The following is a 19,954-nucleotide window of genomic DNA, read 5'->3' on the forward strand; positions in this document are numbered from 1 at the left end:
TATGTGCTCTCCACGCCTAAGTATCGTTTCCAGTCGTTCTAAACCTCTACTTGCTACTAGTATTGATATGTAATCTATCCGGGGTTGTCTCGGCATGTTGGAAATTTTTGCTGTGAAGGTTGGTTAGTACAAAAATACTTCAAGGGTTAAGGCTGACGTATGTCAAACTTTGTAACTGGGATCAACGATAGCACCTGAATAGGTCATTTGGGTTTGTGTGAAGGAGGACGCAGAAAGAAAGATTTCATGAAAGGAAGAGAGGAAGATAGCTTTTCTCTCGCATACAAGTCAGTCTGGTTTCCGATTTTGGACGGAAGAGACATGCTTGAGATTTTGCTCAGATGCGTAGAAGAAAAGGATGTAAAGACAAGTCGCCCCCCCCCCAAAAAAAAGGAGGCGGAATGGCCAAGACCTAGAAGAATAAATCAAGCATTAATTAATTGAAGAAAGCCTCCGACTTGTTATTTTTTGCATGTTACGACCGATGAAGATAAGAAGCAGAAAATAGGTATATCAAAGATGGGTTATACACACATATAAGACATGGAATAGACACTAGACGTATCACGATTACATACATAGATACAGACAAAGAGACACATGTAATGAGATATACACGCAACAGACAAAATTCTTCTCGCTACACTTCAATATTTAACAATGCCGACTCAGGAGAAGTGTGGTTATACATTGCGCAACGCTTACAAATATTTCACGGGCAGGCACCCTTACAGTGGGTATCCGTACTCTGTTTATAATACGTATATGCATATATGTATATGTATACACGCACACACACGGTATATATCATAAACCTACGCTTGACTGAAGACCATTCAAAGAAATATTGCTCTAGGAAATGATAGTAACTTTTGGAATTCATTTTAACCCCGTCTTTCATTTCAAATAGATCCACGAGTTTATTACCAACAATCCAAGGTCATATAATAATCCTACCACCGCCTTGTAGGCATTTAAATAATTGTCTTCAATCAGATTCAATTGCAAACTCGTCCTCAAGTTCATCCACTGGGCCCATCGAGCTGGATTCATCTGTAAATAGCAATATATTTAAATCTGTTTTCATATATACTTTTGGGCCACTGCAATTCTTTTTCCTCGTGTTCTTTTGTTAAAATGGGGTTTTATATTGGATTTTTTACATCAGCAAACTTCATTAATTCTTTACGCCTTGGTTTACTTGACACTATAGGAGCTCCAGCGGCCTCAAATATGAACGCACTTGACGCATTAAAGTTTCTTATTAATTCCTATCGAATATGTGATAGATTTCGCTTTGTTAAATTCCTAAATTAAGGCTGAGGCTTTTTTCCTTGGTTGAATCCTCACTTGATGCATTTTACTTGATTGTTCAATGATGCCTTTTCAAATCTTTAGAAACTTGAAGCAAAGATTTTCTCTTGCTAATTTCATTCTTTGTTGGTTCCATTTTACGGGCAACAATATTAAATTCAAATTCTTCCAAATAATCTCTTGACACTGCAAATTACTATAATTACTGAAAAAAAAAATGCTAAATATCAATCTGAAATTGATTGCTTTTATGCTCATTCGTTTTAGTACAAGTTATTTCATTCAATAACACATATGTATGAATGTTACATAAAACATTTGACAATATATCTTTTAAATATAATCTCACGCAGTTTATGTATATATATTATATACTAGCAGAAGTACCCGTCGTTGACTGGGTTCAAAAACAGCCTACAGAAAATGGACTGTGATTGATGAAAGTATGATAGGTTATGAAAAGGAGGGTGTTGTAAAGAGATAGGTTTTGATACTAAAAACTTTTACCCTAAGCAAAATATGATGAAAGTAAAGATGATTTTCGCGAAAATATATTTTTTATATCAACTTTGTTTCCATTCGTAGCCAAGAGTGACCAACAAAATGATGTTTTCTTACAAAAAGAAAATGTTATATATATAATAATATAAATATACAAGAAATAAATGTTACCATAGTCAATAAAAGTTACTTTTATGGTAGAAAAGTTCATTGGTTTGTATTTTTAAGTAGTTTGTAAAATTATTTTTTTAATTCACGAACGAATGGCAGCGACTTTGAAATGGAGAGCCCCGTTTTCAATTTGAAGGAGGGGCACCTGAGCATTCTGTGTTAAGAGACTTCCGTCAACGTAAGGAATATTTACAAACATATTTTAATGTTTTCCGTTTTGTGCTTGAGGAATATTTGATTATGGCATGTGTAGTTTATATAAAAATTCATTTAAGTAGTTATCGCCTCAAATTTCGTTTTAATTTCGGTTCGCTTAAATTATTTCAAGTAAAGAGCATTGAAAACTATTTCAAAACAAAAAAAAAACATGAACTGAACTTTTGTTGAATATGGTAACATTTAATTCTTGTATATTTATTTTTTCGGGTAGTCGTTTGTTGGCTTTTCTGCTAAACACTCTTACTTAATAATATCGACGAAATATCGAAAAACAAAGAAACAAAAACAGTTTTTAAAAATAATGACGCTTTACTTACTTTAGTAAAATAATCCGAAACAGCAAAATGGGATATTAAAAAAGTAAACACGTAATTACTTCAGTTTTTTAAAGCAAAGAATCGATATAAATATGAATAAGAAGAAAATGGCGCCCTTTTCAAGCAGAACAGTTTCGTTTCAGTTTTACGGTATTGAACGGTGTAGTATTGCGCCGTCGGATTCAGGGTTGTACTATTGTAATATAAAGAACACGCAGAAAGGGTTACAATCAACTGAATTCCTTCTAGTACACTGACAAAAATCTTAAACAGATATATAAATAAAAATAAAAAGGTTATGTAAATGTTTTTAAAAGACACTTAATCACGTGAGTAGGATTTTTTCCTTCTTTTGACACGATAACAAGTAACGTTCTTATTTTTTATTATTTATCCATCTATCTATTTTCGAAAGAGTGCCACGTGCAAGTGGAGAAGGAAAAAAGCAGAGTTATGCAAAATTTGTGTCGAGAATTGTCTAAAGTTCCGACCTTTTTTTTATTTCACTTTAATAAAAATGTGAATTTATGAGGTGAATTATTCGAAACAATATGATTCAACTAAAATAAATAAATAAAAGCTAACGTGAATTAAGATTAAAGTTAAGGTGTTATTGTGGACCCTCACCCCTTTTAAAAAACCTTGTTAAACTTTGTGACATATTTCCATTCTATGGAGGTCAGGCGCGAACGAACACCCAATAATTTTATTATACCATATTTCTTCAAACTGAAACATAATTATCAAAGTATACTTACGCAAATAGATATGAAAAGTCTTTGGTAAAGTTTGTGCCATATTTCCATGGAGTACAGACGCGAACGCAGACCCCCAGAATTTTATTATACCATCCCTATTTAAGTTGAAACATACTTATCAAAGTATTCTTATGTACATCTATATCAAAAACCCTTGTAAAGGATTTTTTTATTTTTTATTTCCATACTTTGGGGGCCAGGCGCGAACGCAGACTCCACGATTTTTATGAACGCAGCACCTTTGGGTAACTGTAAACTTTGATACAACGTCTAGGACCACTCGGTCATATGTCATTGGCCGAGTGGTCCTAGACGTTGTATCAAAGTTTACAGTTACTCAAAGGTGCTGAGTTCAATCCTGAACGAAGGCAGTGAAAAGTAACATTCAAAACAGAGAATCAGCAACAATGTCCCAGAGCCTAGCTGGAGTCCGAACACGGTACCCCCGTAATAACAATAAAGGGTTGGGTTCGAAACTCCTAACAAACGGTTCCCCTGTTCGATACAAAACACCTGATGAAGGACGGAGGGCAAAACGGCCGAAACGTTGTGACGATAACAACTAAGATGAGGAAGTCAGTCGGACAATCTCAATCAATATATTTATATATTTGTAATCTCTCTCTCTCTCTATATATATATATATATATATATAGTTTAAAGTAGGATTAAATACCATCATGAATATAAAGACTATAGTAGAAACAGAAAGAATAATGAAAGCGTGTGTGTGTATATATTTGTGCGATATATATATATATATATATATGCGTGTGTGTGTGTGTATTGTATGAGAACAATTGGATTTAAATGCTAAAAATTAAATTTTACAACCATTCATTTCTCGGCAATAAGCACCAAAAATATGTTTCCTTATTCTATAGAGTCTTAGTGAACGGCACATATCCTCGAGGGAAACGTATTTCACAAAATGATATATGTAGTTTATAAATTTTGCTAATGAGCACATAAATTGAATGCTAAAATTTTTAGAAGAAATCATATATGAATGAAATTTTTAGAAGAAATCATATATGAATGAAACTTCATTAAATGCCAAAAGGATAGGTTGAAAAAATATTCCAAAAGAGGTCCAGCTCGAATAATAATCAAGAGAAAAGTTTGATAGCCAACTGCATGTATGCATATGATACATCCCAAAAAAAGATTGATATCCAGATGTTTGTATTTTAAACTCCAATATGAAAGTGCCATTCTAAATTTTGTCATAAGAGAAGATTCACTGAAAAAAAAATGTGAAAATAAAATATACTGATCCTGACAAGAAATCCGCAAACAACGGCCGAAAATGATTAAAAGTTAAACACAAATAAATTATAATTTAGGAATTGGCAGGCATACTATTTTTAAGGCATATTGAAAACTGTCTCAAAACCCAATGGGTCAGAGTGATCCAGACATATAACAATGGAAATATAAAGAAATGCAAAATTTACGCTATAATTTAAAACTAGTCTTATTTGTAGAATGTTCATAATAATATATATGAATTTCAATATTTTAAATAGTTAATTTTAATCTTACTTCTAATATTCTTCATATTCTTATTTTTATTTCTATTTCAATAGTGTAAATATAACTATCGATGATCTGTGTACATATATATATTTTTACAGAGATACGCAAATGTTTATATAATTATTCTTTTTTGTCTATATGTGTCATTCTGTGCCGTGTGATTGTGTGTGTGAGCATGCAAGCTTTCTTTTAACTTATAAGATAAGGCTATCTTCGCTTCGCCTCGCCCACCCAGGTGTTATCCTAGATTTTAAGTTTCTGTTAATTTCCATTTCCCTTAAAGTTTTAGTATTCAATTTTTGTGCTAATTAGAAAAATTCATAGACTATATATGAATATCAGTGTGCTAAATACGTTTCCTCTGAGGATATGACCTATTCACTGAAACTCCATGAAATAAGGAAAATGTTTATTTTTTTTGTACTTATCGAAAAATCAATTGTAAAATTTAATTTACAGAATTTAAATCCAATTGTTCTTATTTTTTTAATTATTTTTTTTACACAGATGCTTTCTTTTAACGTATAAGATAAGGCTATTTTCGCTTCGCCTCGCCCACCCAGGTGTTATCCTAGATTTTAAGTTTCTGTTAATTATACTATTGCTTTATTGTGAATATTGAGCTTTTTCATCTGGGCGGGATTGTCATATAAATATTTATAGTAATAGTTATGCACTTAAATTTTACAAGTTCATTTTATTTGTAAACTGAAAATAATAACTGTTCTTCGTGAATAGATATATAAGATGTATATATGATACATACATAAATGTATACATGATATATATACACGATATGTATCCATATATCGTATGTATATGTATACATTGTAATAATGTATATGTATACATTATATATATGTATATATAGTAAAGATATATTTTTTGATAAATTCATAGTATATATACGTGATATACATATTTTTATATATGATATATCTATAAAAGTGAACGTGTCTGTGTGTGTGTGTACATTTCCCTACGCACAAACTCTTTCAATTTTAAGTCTACAGACTCGAAATTTGATATACAGAGTACTGAGATTCGGGAAAATCTTTATAATCCATTTTCAGCCAGAAATTTGACTGTTAATGGGTCAAAGATTAACGATTTGACATTTGAGAACTCTGCCAAACTTCTCCGCCAATTTGGGGTCGAAACAATTAAAATTTTAGAGATAGGTTCCTTGGACATTGATCTAACTTAATAACTTGATTTGAGCCCAAAAACAATAAATGTTCAGGGGTCATAATAGGGGTCAAAGTTTAAAAAGTTTAACCTCTGCGGTCTCTACCAAATTACTCAGACAATTTCTGGTCTAAACATTTGAAATTTGACATAAAGGGTATTCAGAGATAATCGGTTTGGGTCGAAAATTTTTAGTTACCAATATATAAATGTATGTATGTATGCATATATGTATGTTTGCATGTCTGCCTAAAACTTTCGACAGAGGCGACGGATTTTACCAAGATCAGTATCGTTTTGACGTTCGACCTTTCAGACGACAAATATCGAAAAATTGGCGAAAAACATTGATATCTTCACCTTCACCTGAGCACTTTTCTACAGGGAGGGTCGCTTTTATCGCCGACATTTTTGAAAGTCATCCTCTCCTTTCGATTGTCTAGCCTTAATTTAAACCTACGCCACTTCCGATTTGGCGGTGGTCGTAACAGCAAAGACGTCAGGTTTTTTCCCGTTCTTTTCCTCCTCCGTGGTACTGGTTCGAGCCTGTATTCCTACTAAGACTTTTTATTTTGCTCAACACACACCTCCAAATACCCAGGCAACGTCGGACATCCATGCTAGTATGAAATATATGATACTTCATAAAAAGAAGCCGCTTTTTCTAGTATAACATTTGACACTATAGGAAATTAACGAGTCAATACCAATGCAAATCTTTCACACTATTCTTAAATAATACTGCATCGTTTTTCACGAAAAAATATGCGCACATTTCGTCATGTCTAATAAATACGGCTATCAGTTCGGGGTAAGTCGCAGGCCAGTCGCGGTTCCAACCTCGACAATCAGTCTGATAGAAACTGGACTATTTTGGTGGCCTTTTAGCTGTCGGATTGAGCCACTGTTCTTAGTAGGTCTAGGAGTTCCACTCTCCACAACATGTACTGGATGCAACTCGTTCTTCCCTCGTATTTGGACATTATCTACCTACAGCTAACGTTGTGCAAGGATATTACGTTCAACAAATTAATAATACCCAATATTACGTTCAGCAAATAAATAGTACTCAAACTGTTTTTCCACAAGCCCATCGGATCATTTTACCCAGCATCTCTTCAAAATAGACAGTTCACCGGAGTGGCGGCATTAGTGGTTATTAGTTATCACTCCTTTTATAATGAATTATTATAAACGAAGTCTTTGTTGGTTTATTGAAACCAAAATACTTGTCTTTGAGCCTGCAAAGTAATCAATTGCTTTACTAAATTCTTGCAATTAATACCACCTACGAGTATATGTAGCAGTTCTTACAAGTCTATTGTATAATGCTGAATCCGAATACACCATCCACTGGCTCACTGACAGAAAACATGTTTGGCAGAAAAGTAAAATCTTTATTTGACAAATTGATTTTAAAACAGTAAAAAAACAAGTAAGACCGAAAAACTGCCAATAAAGCGATTTCTTCCAGGTTAGAAAATCGTTTTTTTTTAATTGTTCAAAAGTACAGGGAAGAGGGCATGATCATTAGGAGGATCGGTTAGATGGTGTATATAATCCAAGAACGAAAATATACTCATAAAATACATTAACCAATTAAAAAAAAAATCGGCATGAAATAGATCCATCAATCCACAGGATAAAATGGAAGAACCTATTAAGATGATCTGCTACACGTTTGACATAGGGCCTTTAACAACAGATCCCCAAAAGAGAAGATATCAAAGGGAAATAAGAACCCTTTTACAAAGTAAAAGGCTTGTGAGGGTTGTTAGGGAAACCTACTTAGGAGTGAACTTATACACACCTAATAAATATGACTATTAGCTCGGAGTGAGAGGAAAACCACAAGTGAGTGACCGAGTGAGTCAGAGCGAGACGAGAGAAAGCATTTTCGTCACCCGAGTTACTACGATTTACCTAAAATATATTATTTCACTTGATATTAACACTCGTGTTTTATTAACCATTGATCATAACAATTGTATATATATATATATATATATATATATATATATATATATATATATATATATATATATACCGTACTTTGAGGTAATTGCACCAACTAGCTAAAAGTGCTCTTTTGACAACCACGCATATAAAGAGCACTTATTTTTTTATTTGGCGCAATTACCCATAAGTACGGTATATATATATATATATATATATATATATATATATATATATATATATATATATATATATATATATATATATATATATATATATATATATATATATATATATATAATTTTCACTATAATTATTTTTTAGTACCTATGAACACTAGTGTTTCATCCTTTCGGGAATCACCAGTGCAAGGAGTCATTATTACCACTAGTCAAGTGATTCAAACCCGGCCACAAAGCCATCTCTGACTGCATTAGCAAGGAAAAATCCCTCGGCCAGCGTAAACCGCGACGAGAATAGAGTTGCAGTTAACATTTAAAAAGCATAAATGTAATTCAAGTAGGTCTAGAGTGAGCAAATGATTTTAATATCACGACCGACTTTTTTCAGTTCAATGTAAAGTGCTCAACAATAAGATATATATATATATATATATATAATTCTTATTATATGTGCGTGTGTGTGTGTGTGTGTGTGATTACCGTACAGTTTAGTAGCACACCATATTTCATATCTGTCAAGTGGATACCTTCGTTAGTATGCTACATATGACTCGAGTTTGAATTTCCAGCCTTAATTCGTGTAGTTTTCACGTTATTAGAAACCATTTACAAAAACTGTATTGGATTGATATTATAATATTTTACTGCATTTGTTCTTCATGACTTTAGTGATACATATTTTTGCAGATGACAAAAGCAGAAACACAATACAAATGGTAAACGATTCATTGTACGCCTAACGTTGAACATGTTGATATTCGGGCATATTAGAGGTTTATTCCTTTCGTCAAAAATATTTTTGCATAACTGATTGCAATAGATACAATAGGTTCAAACTCTGCATGCTAACACGCATTAATTCAATCACAAGAGGACTGCAGTAATTAAAACGTTAATTGCTTTAACACTGACAGCTCACCTAAAAATATTAAGCTAATTAGCATGAATACTAATTAACTTGAGAATGAGTCCAGAAGAGGAATCATCTGAGACTGTTTTTATTATTATTATTATTATCTTAACAGTAAAGAATTGACAATACACTATCCGCTAAAAGCTATTCTACTAGCCTTAGATCTAATTAAGGCTTTTTCGTTCTAATGAGGTGCAATTGTTATAGAATGGATCAAGAGAGAGAGAGAGAGAGAGAGGGAGAGAGAGAGAGGAGGGATGAGTGTGAGTTATAGTGTAGACCCCTTGACCGGAAGTCAAAATCAGCTGATCGGATTGCGTGTGAGTCATGTGATCAGGTTGGCTGAATCGGGGAGATTTGGCTGGGACTTCGAAGAGAGCGGACGGCTTCGCCGTTGTCTCCTCCACTTCGCTGGGGGAGGGTGGACGAAGGCTGACGTAGTAGAAATAAGACCTAGAAGAAGAAATCACACAGGCCAAATTCACTTTCCATTCTTCTGCGATCGATCTGGAAGGTGAATAAAAAACTATAGAACCAATTTCTTGTCTTGGAGTGAAATAAATCTTCGTCCCCAAAAACAGGTACCAGTCTCCCTCCCAGACGAGATGTTCCAGATGGACCAACAAAATGGCAGAAGGTATGCTGAAAATGCATGTCACACACACAACGACATTAACTCTGATAAGATAATCAAACACTCAATCCTTTATGATACGACAACGTAACAAACACTCAATTTATTGCTCATTTAGAAGAATGTACCCTGTCTCTAGATGAAACACTAAGACTCTTCCTAAGACGAACAACAACAACAATACAGAATATACGTCATCTTAATACCACCAGTATATAACACAATATTATAATTTCAGTTTTAGATTGAACATCAAGAACGGTTAGTCCTTTACTACCCATAAAGATGAACTACAGACAATACAGATTGATGATCAGAATCTTCCCTGGACGTTATTTCCAATATCTCATATCTCAATTCACCTACTAGCCACAATATTCTCAGTGAAATTTTGAGTGGAGAGCCATTCTTGTAATAATAATAAAAAAAAGAAATAACTATCGTAGATAAAAGAAAATTAACCAATTGGAAATATAAAATGCAGTTGTTCCAAGCAAAAATTGGTAGAAGCTTTGAATGGTAAAGAATTCCAATATTAGTCAAGTTAAAGTCAGCAAAGCGTAGTTCCCTTCTTATGTCCAGACAAGAAGCTATAAGTGAAAAATTCAAAGAGATTCAGTATATTTTATACAGCGATTCTAAGATCTGGTTGGTTCGCTCTTGTCACCTCAGGCTATAAATATAATCATTCAAATCTTTGTGGTTGTATTCTAGTATTATGAGAAACTTATTGCAACAATAAGCTAAAGGCCATCCGGGTTGATGACCACAGTCTTCCCTGAACATAGTTTGAAATATTTCAGTTTAATTATCAGCAACAGTATCCTCAGTGAAATCACTACTTGAATGAAAACTGCATAGCTGAAATAGTGTATTGCTCTGGGATTCATGAATCAGTGATTGATCCAAGTCCAAGATCTTTGATCCATGAATCAGGTATTGACTCATGTTTTAGATATGTACTTTTTGTGGATTGTTGGGAATGATTTTTTACTATTGCTTTCTGCTGAAAATGTTTCTTATTCTTGTTTAGAACTTAGGTCTTCATTTTATTCTTTTTATCATGCATAATTGAATTTCATTAAAAATACTGTAGTACGACCTCTTGCTTTGTACATTGCCAAGTGCTGGCCGTTGATAAAGAAAACAAACAGAAAACTATTGGTCATGATGAATACATCCATCTTAATATATCTTCCTTTCTTGATTTAAAAAAAAAAATATTTCTTTTTTTATTAACATTTCATCAGCAATGTCTCTTCTTACATGAACTGCAAACGTTTTTCATTCTAGTTTCCCGGCATGCATACTTAAACAATATTTTAACTGTCTATTTCTTGCACCCATTATGCCTGATTTTCATAGAGGCATACTTACATTTGGAAATATGACTCTTATTGGTCATAGAGGCATACTTACATTTGGAAATATGACTCTTATTGGTCATAGAGGCATACTTACATTTGGAAATATGACTCTTATTGGTCATAGAGGCATACTTACATTTGTAAATATGACTCTTATTGGTCATAGAGGCATACTTACATTTGGAAATATGACTCTTATTGGTCATAGAGGCATACTTACATTTGGAAATATGACTCTTATTGGTCATAGAGGCATACTTACATTTGGAAATATGACTCTTATTGGTCATAGAGGCATACTTACATTTGGAAATATGACTCTTATTGGTCATAGAGGCATACTTACATTTGGAAATATGACTCTTATTGGTCATAAGGCATACTTACATTTGGAAATATGACTCTTATTGGTCATAGAGGCATACTTACATTTGGAAATATGACTCTTATTGGTCATAGAGGCATACTTACATTTGGAAATATGACTCTTATTGGTCATAGAGGCATACTTACATTTGGAAATATGACTCTTATTGGTCATAGAGGCATACTTACATTTGGAAATATGACTCTTATTGGTCATAGAGGCATACTTACATTTGGAAATATGACTCTTATTGAATCCCCATTGTGCCTCAGCTCGGTGGCAACAAAGTCAATGCCAGACCGATTGCTAATGACGTATCCTTGAGACAATGTAAGTAGTACTCGATGAAAATCAGGCATAATGGTTTCAAGAAATAGATGTGATAGATGTCACAATTGTTTTCAATGACATCGTATCTTCTGAATCACAACCATTTGGTTGCAGGAAGTCGTCGTGTTTAAAACTTTAAAAGACTGCATCTAACAAAGTTGTACTTATTTTAGAGAATGTTTTAAAATTTACATACAATGGAAAAGAATTAAACATGGCTTGACTATGTTCTTTTTAAATTTATTATTTATTCATTTATATACTTTTTTTCATACAAAGGATATTGTTACTGAAAGTCAGCTTGTGTGCAGGTAATTATGGTGCACATCTATTCTTATAGCTTTCTGTTTACTTTTTTTTTTTACTTGGAAGTCACCACTTATTAAGGCCCGGAGGCCACTCGGGGATAAGGGTTATTGCGTGTACAGTAATCAATGGGACAATATCGTAGTAATCCTTAGTAATGGAGATTTGATAAAGTGCCTTACTTTAGGGGGCGGTTCATCAGGAATTTGTTTATGTTGGACTTGAGTGTTTACTACATAGAAAATTTCATTTTACCATAGTCAGCTATCATATTTATTAATAAAACAACTAATTTATCTCTTTTATACATGCAATATGATTAATAAAAGTTTTTTACTAACGAGTTACCAGTTATCAATTTACTAAAGGTTTTTTGCCTCGGCATTAAAACCAAAAAAGTATACGTCATTGTTGTGATAGATTGTTCCCTGTTGACTGAGGTATGTTTCTATTCTCGTGCAGTTCCAGGTGGTCCACCCTCCCAGGCTTTACCGTCTCCCTTTGGAGAGGGATTATATTATTGTTAATTGCCTGAGGTATCCCCACCAAAAAATGTCGACAAGGCTGCCCAGGCACCAGAGTGCTTTTGTTTTTGGGCGCTGGCTCTACAATCCCACTTTCCAACCCTTGTATCACATCATCCTGCTGTGGGAGAAAGATAAGTAGGGGGGGGTCAACATTTATCAAGTTTCAAAAACCGTAAGAGGATAAAGATTAACGAGATGAATGGTTGAATGATGATGAATACGATGAAAGGATTTAAAAATCTCCATATATCATCCACTCAGACCACAGCTCAGAATAACAGCAACTCTTCCCTTTTGTCAGAAACATCACTCATGGAATATGAGGACTAAATAACATAAATAGGGGGTGGGAGAAAATAAAATAAAAACTAACCAGTCCGATTACTTATGGAAAAACCATGTGATTATTCAACAAGTTAGATCGAGGTGCAATTTTAAAGTCAAACAATTTTAAGCTAGATTAAGTGAAAAATTGAACAGAATTTACGTTAACACTCCGAGTCTTATTTGTTCCTATTTACTTGCCTTCCCATGAAGACAAAGTTAGACATAAGTTCAGTTTTTAATGTAAAAGAAAATATTACTCTAGATAGGAATAAAAATGAAAATTGCCCCAGTAAAGAAGGACTTCTCCCTTATTGACGAATGAGAGAAAAGATGTAGTGTTGTATCAGAACAGAAACTCCACTCTGTTCCTAGTCAAAATGCTCCAGTGTTATGTGTTGGTTATGCCTCTTTGGAGATTTCCCTTTTAATGGTTTTCTCAATTCAACTCTAAAAAACATTGAACAGAACATTTGTACCATTAACACAATATCAAATTCTATTAAATGTCTCATCCAATAATACTTTTAAAAAAAAAAGTCCTTTTTTATACCTTCGTTTTACAATTATTTCGGAATCAATTGAATCCCATCTTGAAATGTGCTATGCTATTACTGTTCGGGATCTGATCTGACAATATTTTCCCCCCAAAATATTTTACTCAAATTCAATCTGCCAAGACGACGATCTTCCAGATCAAATATTTTTTTCTTATACAACAACAAGCAGGGGAGATCACTCTAAGAACTTAACACAAAGAATAAAACTATTTTTTTTTATTAATACAAAGGGAGACAATTTTATATTGCCCGTGACATATATTATTTTGTATCCCCAACTTCAAATCTAGCAAGCCATTTAGAAAGTATTCATAATATTAAAATTCTAGAATACAGATATTCAGTGTATACCATTAATCTAGACTATGTCACATTGTAAAGTCATACCACACTCACAAAGAGTGCACTTGGTGTGCTCATAACCTAAGCATCTTCCAATATAAGAGAGTAGTTTCAAAAGTGAAGCTTCCTTTTTTTCAACTCAAAAATTGAAGAGCTACGAAGAGAGGAGTGGTACAATTAAAACGAGCGATCTTTTGTGCTCTCAAATTTATTTTCCTACATAGTCACCACCATTCTAAATGCACTTTTTCCAGGAATTTAATGATGCATCTCTGCTTCTAACCCACGTCCATAACAGGAGTTGCTTTATTAGAGTCTCACACTGTGAATACCTTCAGCAGAGAGATGAAACTTTCAGGTCATGAATGCATAAGTTCAGTCATCATAACAATGCAATTTGAAATCTTCTCTGATCCATTCGAGTGGAATAAATATAGGAGGGATTACTTTTGGAATGCCCTTCGTATTATATGGTATTTCATTAACGTATGTTTTCCCTGCCGACACACAAAATATGACAAATGTGGACCGTCATAGAGGAAATACGTAATCATCGTTATAGAGATAGAAAATTGCTACATAACTAACCCTGAATCCCCTCAGGAATTTCAATTGCTGAGAGCTGATATATTAATAGTTAATATACATTAATAGTTAATATATATTAATAGTTAGAACACTGAAACAACATAAAAATAAGAGAGAAAGAGAGAGATGCAAATAATCCAATGTGATATAGGTGTAAACGAATCGAGAGGAAAATATATAAAGCAAGATTAGAAAACATTCAGCAAAATGGTTAATGATAAATATAGTTATCCTAGCAACGAAAACATGGAACAATCAGAGAAATAAGAAGTCGACTGCATTATATTACTCAACCTCTGTTCGAGAGAATTTTGAAAAGAGAAAGATAAGAGATATAGAAAGAGGGAAGGAGAGGTAACTTTTTTTTAAATATTGAAAGACATTTTGACCCACTCTCCCCTTTTATAATTAGATTAAAATGTCCCTATCCCAATAAAAAGTAAAACAGAAAAATTTCATGGCTGTCTTCAATTTTATTTTTTATGGAAATCGCTCCAGACAAGCCATGAAGCAATTTGATTTGAAGATCTAAAAAAATACCATCTCAGGATCAAAAATTAGACAACAATAAATGTTATTTGAACAGATTCCAACCCAGAAAACAGTAATTCTTCTCCCTTTGTCGGAAACAAGCTTATGGAATGTGAGGACTAAAAGACAAAATAAGAAAGCAAGAATTACAAAGCTGCCAAGAGTAACCCCAAGGGCCACTTTTTTTTTTTTATCTGTATAAGAGACAGATACACCCCAAGATGGAGTACTATTGCCACATCTGAAGAGGCACTTCTCAGAGCATTCTTTCCTACCTTGATAAAGTAAAAAATCCATTTCACAATCTAGTGGAAGGGGGGTTGATATCTTCTCTTCCCTACAGCAACTTTCTAACAGAAAAGCTGTTATTAATTTTTTCTCTACTCTATTGTTGTTTACATGGTAGGTGACTGAACTCCAATCTCTTTTCCCCTCCTCTCCCACCTGAGTAATATTTAAAGCAAAACTTAACCTAGCTACAGCCATTACAGAAAACTTTCCTTTCTCTAACACAGCGCGGATGCACATATGTAAATGCATGCAAAGTGACATCATTAGTGGGGAAAAATATGACTATAAAAAAAGAGAATGCTCACGAGAGAGACAAGATACATTCAAAATCTCGTGAGAGACGGGGAGAATGTTCTACATTATGTGGGTGACACCATGGCTGTACCAATGTGAAAATAACACAAAGAACAAGCGAGTTGGAGTTATTTCCTATTCTTTGTCTTGGTCTCGTTTGTGACTGAAACTGCACACAATATGTGTAGGTCTGTGGGCAAAGGTACATTTCTCCCTTTGAGTACCGAAAACCAAACATGAACGAAATTGCGTTCTTAGAACTTGCCATTTGTAGACTACAATACTACGGGGCTACTTTCTGATTAACTACGACATTGCCGTTTTACAGTTCAATGTTTAGAAGTACTTGTTATCGAGTCATCCTATATTATATGAAATTCTAGACACCCGTTCATGTTTTCCAATCTTCTCATCCTGTTTTTCATCCCCAACATTAACTCTTATCCTCAACTAGCTTTGTTAGATAAAACTATAAAGTTGAACTCTAGTAATCGTTCTTCAGTAGGTTTGATCACAAATAAAGTTTTGAAATGAAACGACTTTACGTTAACTCTTATAATTGATTGATAACATTATCTTGTTCAGAAAGCAAAGTAAAGCACAGCACTCGTCTTCACCCATTCAAATCAAGTCTGTCAATCAGCTCACCGTGTTTATAATTGCATTTTTTTGTTTGTTTTCCGAAACAACAAAATTCAATGTTTCTTGTTAATAATTTACCTGGCGAATTTCATCATTCAAGCATGTCAAAATAAACAAGCCTTAAATTCTAGATGCGATCAAAGTGCACCATTTACATTACGTTTTCTAACCGTGTCTTGTGTAACCTGTGACAACAAGCAAACATCATAACCATCGTCATATGCATTAGTTGGTATCGTATTAAATAATGATGGCATTTTATTTACCTCCTTTTAGACACAAGATCACATGTGGTTTTAAATACTTAGCACACTGCTCTGGCTTATAAAAAAATGCAGAGCAATCCTGTTGGCGTTCTCTGGTAGGGGCGGCTCAATCAATTAACAATTATCTCCCAAGAGAAGGTAAAGCCTGGGAGAGTAGATCTTCTAAGCGAGCAGGGCCATACAAAGGGCGTTCAATAAGTAATTTCCCTGACTCACTTCTCATAGCAACGAAACTTGGCATGATAATTAGTCTTTCTCTAGGCAGGAATCACCCAGAATTATGCATTTCTCCTATCGTCAAATACAGCTTGGAAACTGTTTTTGTAGAACACCCCAGGTTGCTCCTCCAAACACAACGTGACTTTGGCAATGAAAGCTGCATCATTTGGGAAACACTTTCCTTTCAGAAACAACTTCATGGCTGGGAAGAGGTGAAAGTCATAGGGTGCAAGGTCAGAAGAGTAGGCGGATAGGGAGGATTTCATAGCCACATGCCTGTGCTTCTGATTTGACGACATGCATGTTGTGGAGCGGAGCATTGTCTTGCTGGAGGAGGATACCCTTGCTGATCTTATCGTGCCTCTTCATTTTGATTGTTTCTCTTAATTTCCTCAAAAGTGAAGCATAATAAAATTCTACAATTGTGGTTCTCTTTGCCAGGAAATCTGTCATCACTAATCCATCTTGGCTCCAATAGACTGAAAGCATGACTTTGCCAGTGGTTAGATTCATCCTTGCCTTCTTTGGAGATGGTGAGTCCAAATGCTTCCACTGCATTGACTGGGCTTTGGTCTCTAAATTATAGTGATATATCCAGGTTTCATCCTGAGAAATCATTTTTTTTTTTTTTTTAAACATTGACTTCTCTCGGCTCATCTCCAAATTCATTATCAACATGTTATCGTTTTCAGAATAGTGTCAATAACCTGGAACTACATCTGGCAGACATCTTATACATATAAAATGATCATAATAGATATTTTCTACTGACTCTGTATTAATCTTGATCTCTTGGGCTATCTAGGGAATAGTCACGTGTCAATTTTCTAAAATGGCACTCTCAACTTGTCTCATTAATCTCAGATCTGGGAGCTGTTCCTACAGATTTCCACCTATGTTAAAATTCACGATGCCAGCGTTTTATAAAGTCATATCATAATGGATCATTACAATACGTTTCTTTCATTTCATTAAAAGTCCCTGTGGGGTTTCTTCGTTTAAAAAAAAAGCCCGGATCACTATGCAATGCATAATATGCTCTATTTCACATTTCAAATACCTGTAAATCAGAAACCACGATTAGTTCAGTGTAATTTGTCACAAAAACCATATATATATATATATATATATATCATTGTACATGCAACACTTCAGATAGTTCACATAATTGGAAGGGAGTCAGAAGTATTACTTATTGAACGCCCCTTGTGCCTCAGCTCGGTAGCAACAAAGTCAATGTCTGACTGATTGCTAAGAACGTATCCTTGATACAATGTAAGTATGCCTCTATGATACTCTAAAAATCAGCCATAAATATGTCATATTTTGTGTAATTTTTTAGGCAGATAAATATTAGTCAGGAGCTTTACCACTCTTATTTAAGAATTACTTTGTTCAATTTGTTTTTGATGTCTTAGCCTGACAATAATATACTTGAAACTGTCAGTTCTCTCTCCATAATCCCTAGCCGTAATAATCATAACAATTGTTTTGAAGTTTAAGCAGTTTGCTGTTTGAAGACACGGACGGTCAATGGCTTTAGAAACAACCTCACATCTTCGTGAGAGGCTCTGGCTGTTACTCAGTCTATCATGATTCAATTTCAAACATTATTTTCGTTTGTCTGTCACACTTCAGTTTGAAATAGAATTTTCATTGGCCTGTCACGATTCAATTTGAAATAAGATAAAAATTGGTCTATTTTGCTTCCGTTTGAAATAGCATTTTCTTTGGGTTTTCACGATTCAGTTTGAAATAAAATTTTCATTAGTCTGTCAAGTTTTAGTTTGAAATAGCATTTTCGTACGCTTATCATGATCCTGTTTGAATAGCATTTTCATTGATCTGTCACAATTCTATTGAAATGGCATAAAAAATTGGTCTATTTCGCTTCAGTTTGAAATAGCATTTTCATTTATCTGTTAAGCTTTAGTTTTAAATTGAATTTTTATTGGTCTGTCAAGCTTCAGTTTGGAATAGCATACCAACCGAGTTTGGGCTTGGTATTATTCAGACAACCTAGAAGCTTACTTGAACCATCAGGTCCCCTTTTGTCGGATTGTGGTACAGCCTGGTTCGAACCTATGAGAGGTATTCATTTTTCACGAGAAGTGGTGTATTGGTAATCGCTAATGGATATATTATCGGCCATGTTTGTTTACATAATCAGAATGCCTCTTCGAATTCTTTTAAATATCGTTTTTGTTGGACAAAATAGCATTTTCATTGTAAAACGTGCAGATCAAACGGGCGTATCTTTAGAATATACTGTTTTATTTTCATTCTTTCAAATGGAAATGATATAAGTCTTCCTTTATTGGCTGTTTTGGCTTATCATTTACAATTCCTTTCTTATACGTCCAATGTTTAAGACAAGATAAAGAAAGTGCCGATGAAGTTGGTATCCGAGACTGGATCCGTTCTTTTGTGCTTTCTGCTTACTATAATTTCTTGGGCGCATCTTTACAACATCTCTTCTTGTTAGCATCTGTCAAAATCAAAAAAGATTTGGATCCGAAGTCAAAGTTTCCAATAACAAGATTATATCTAATGTCACTTGTGAGAACTGAAGAGCATTCCCCCACTTTCTCTTCAGCTCAGAAGCTTATGCTTCTTTATAATAACCGAAAACAATAAAAGAATAGTTTTTTGTCTCGTTTGATCCACGATTTCAAGTTTGATCCACGATTATCATTCAATGACAAATATTTGTAATAATAGGTTAAAGCTAGTCTGACACAAGATCAAGATAGCAATGTAGATCACGTGCCATGTGTGCCAAAGACAATATGTACACCTATGTAATATGTACATTTATATAATTCATGTTTATGAAGTATGTGCACATTCACGATAACATCTGAGCCATTGAATCAAGTGAAATAAATCTGTTTGTTTTATGGCATATCAAACTTTTTTTTGGTGGGTGGGGGTCAATTAATGCTCAATGACCCACTAAAACTAGCGACATTTTGTGCCCCAGAATTTATATTTTTACTTAGTCGCCACCATTGTCAATGTATTTTTGCCAGCGATGAACAATGGCTATACATGGGCGTCTAGAGTGCACCTTGTCAGACGATGGTCGTTCCAGAAGTAAAGCGTCCTATTTCTTTCGCACAAAAAGTTGAAGAGTTACAAAACTGGGAGTTGTACCACAGAAACGAGCGACCTATTATGCACTAGAATTCATTTTTCTACATATTTATCACCATGTCAGGAGTATAATGATGAATCTCTACTTCTTACTTACGTCCATGGCAGGAGTTGTTTTCTTAGAGTTTCACACCGTCAATATCTGCAACAGA

Source organism: Euprymna scolopes, chromosome 16, assembly GCF_053919585.1.
Source record: "Euprymna scolopes isolate OS-2025 chromosome 16, ASM5391958v1, whole genome shotgun sequence".
NCBI lineage: Eukaryota > Metazoa > Mollusca > Cephalopoda > Sepiida > Sepiolidae > Euprymna > Euprymna scolopes.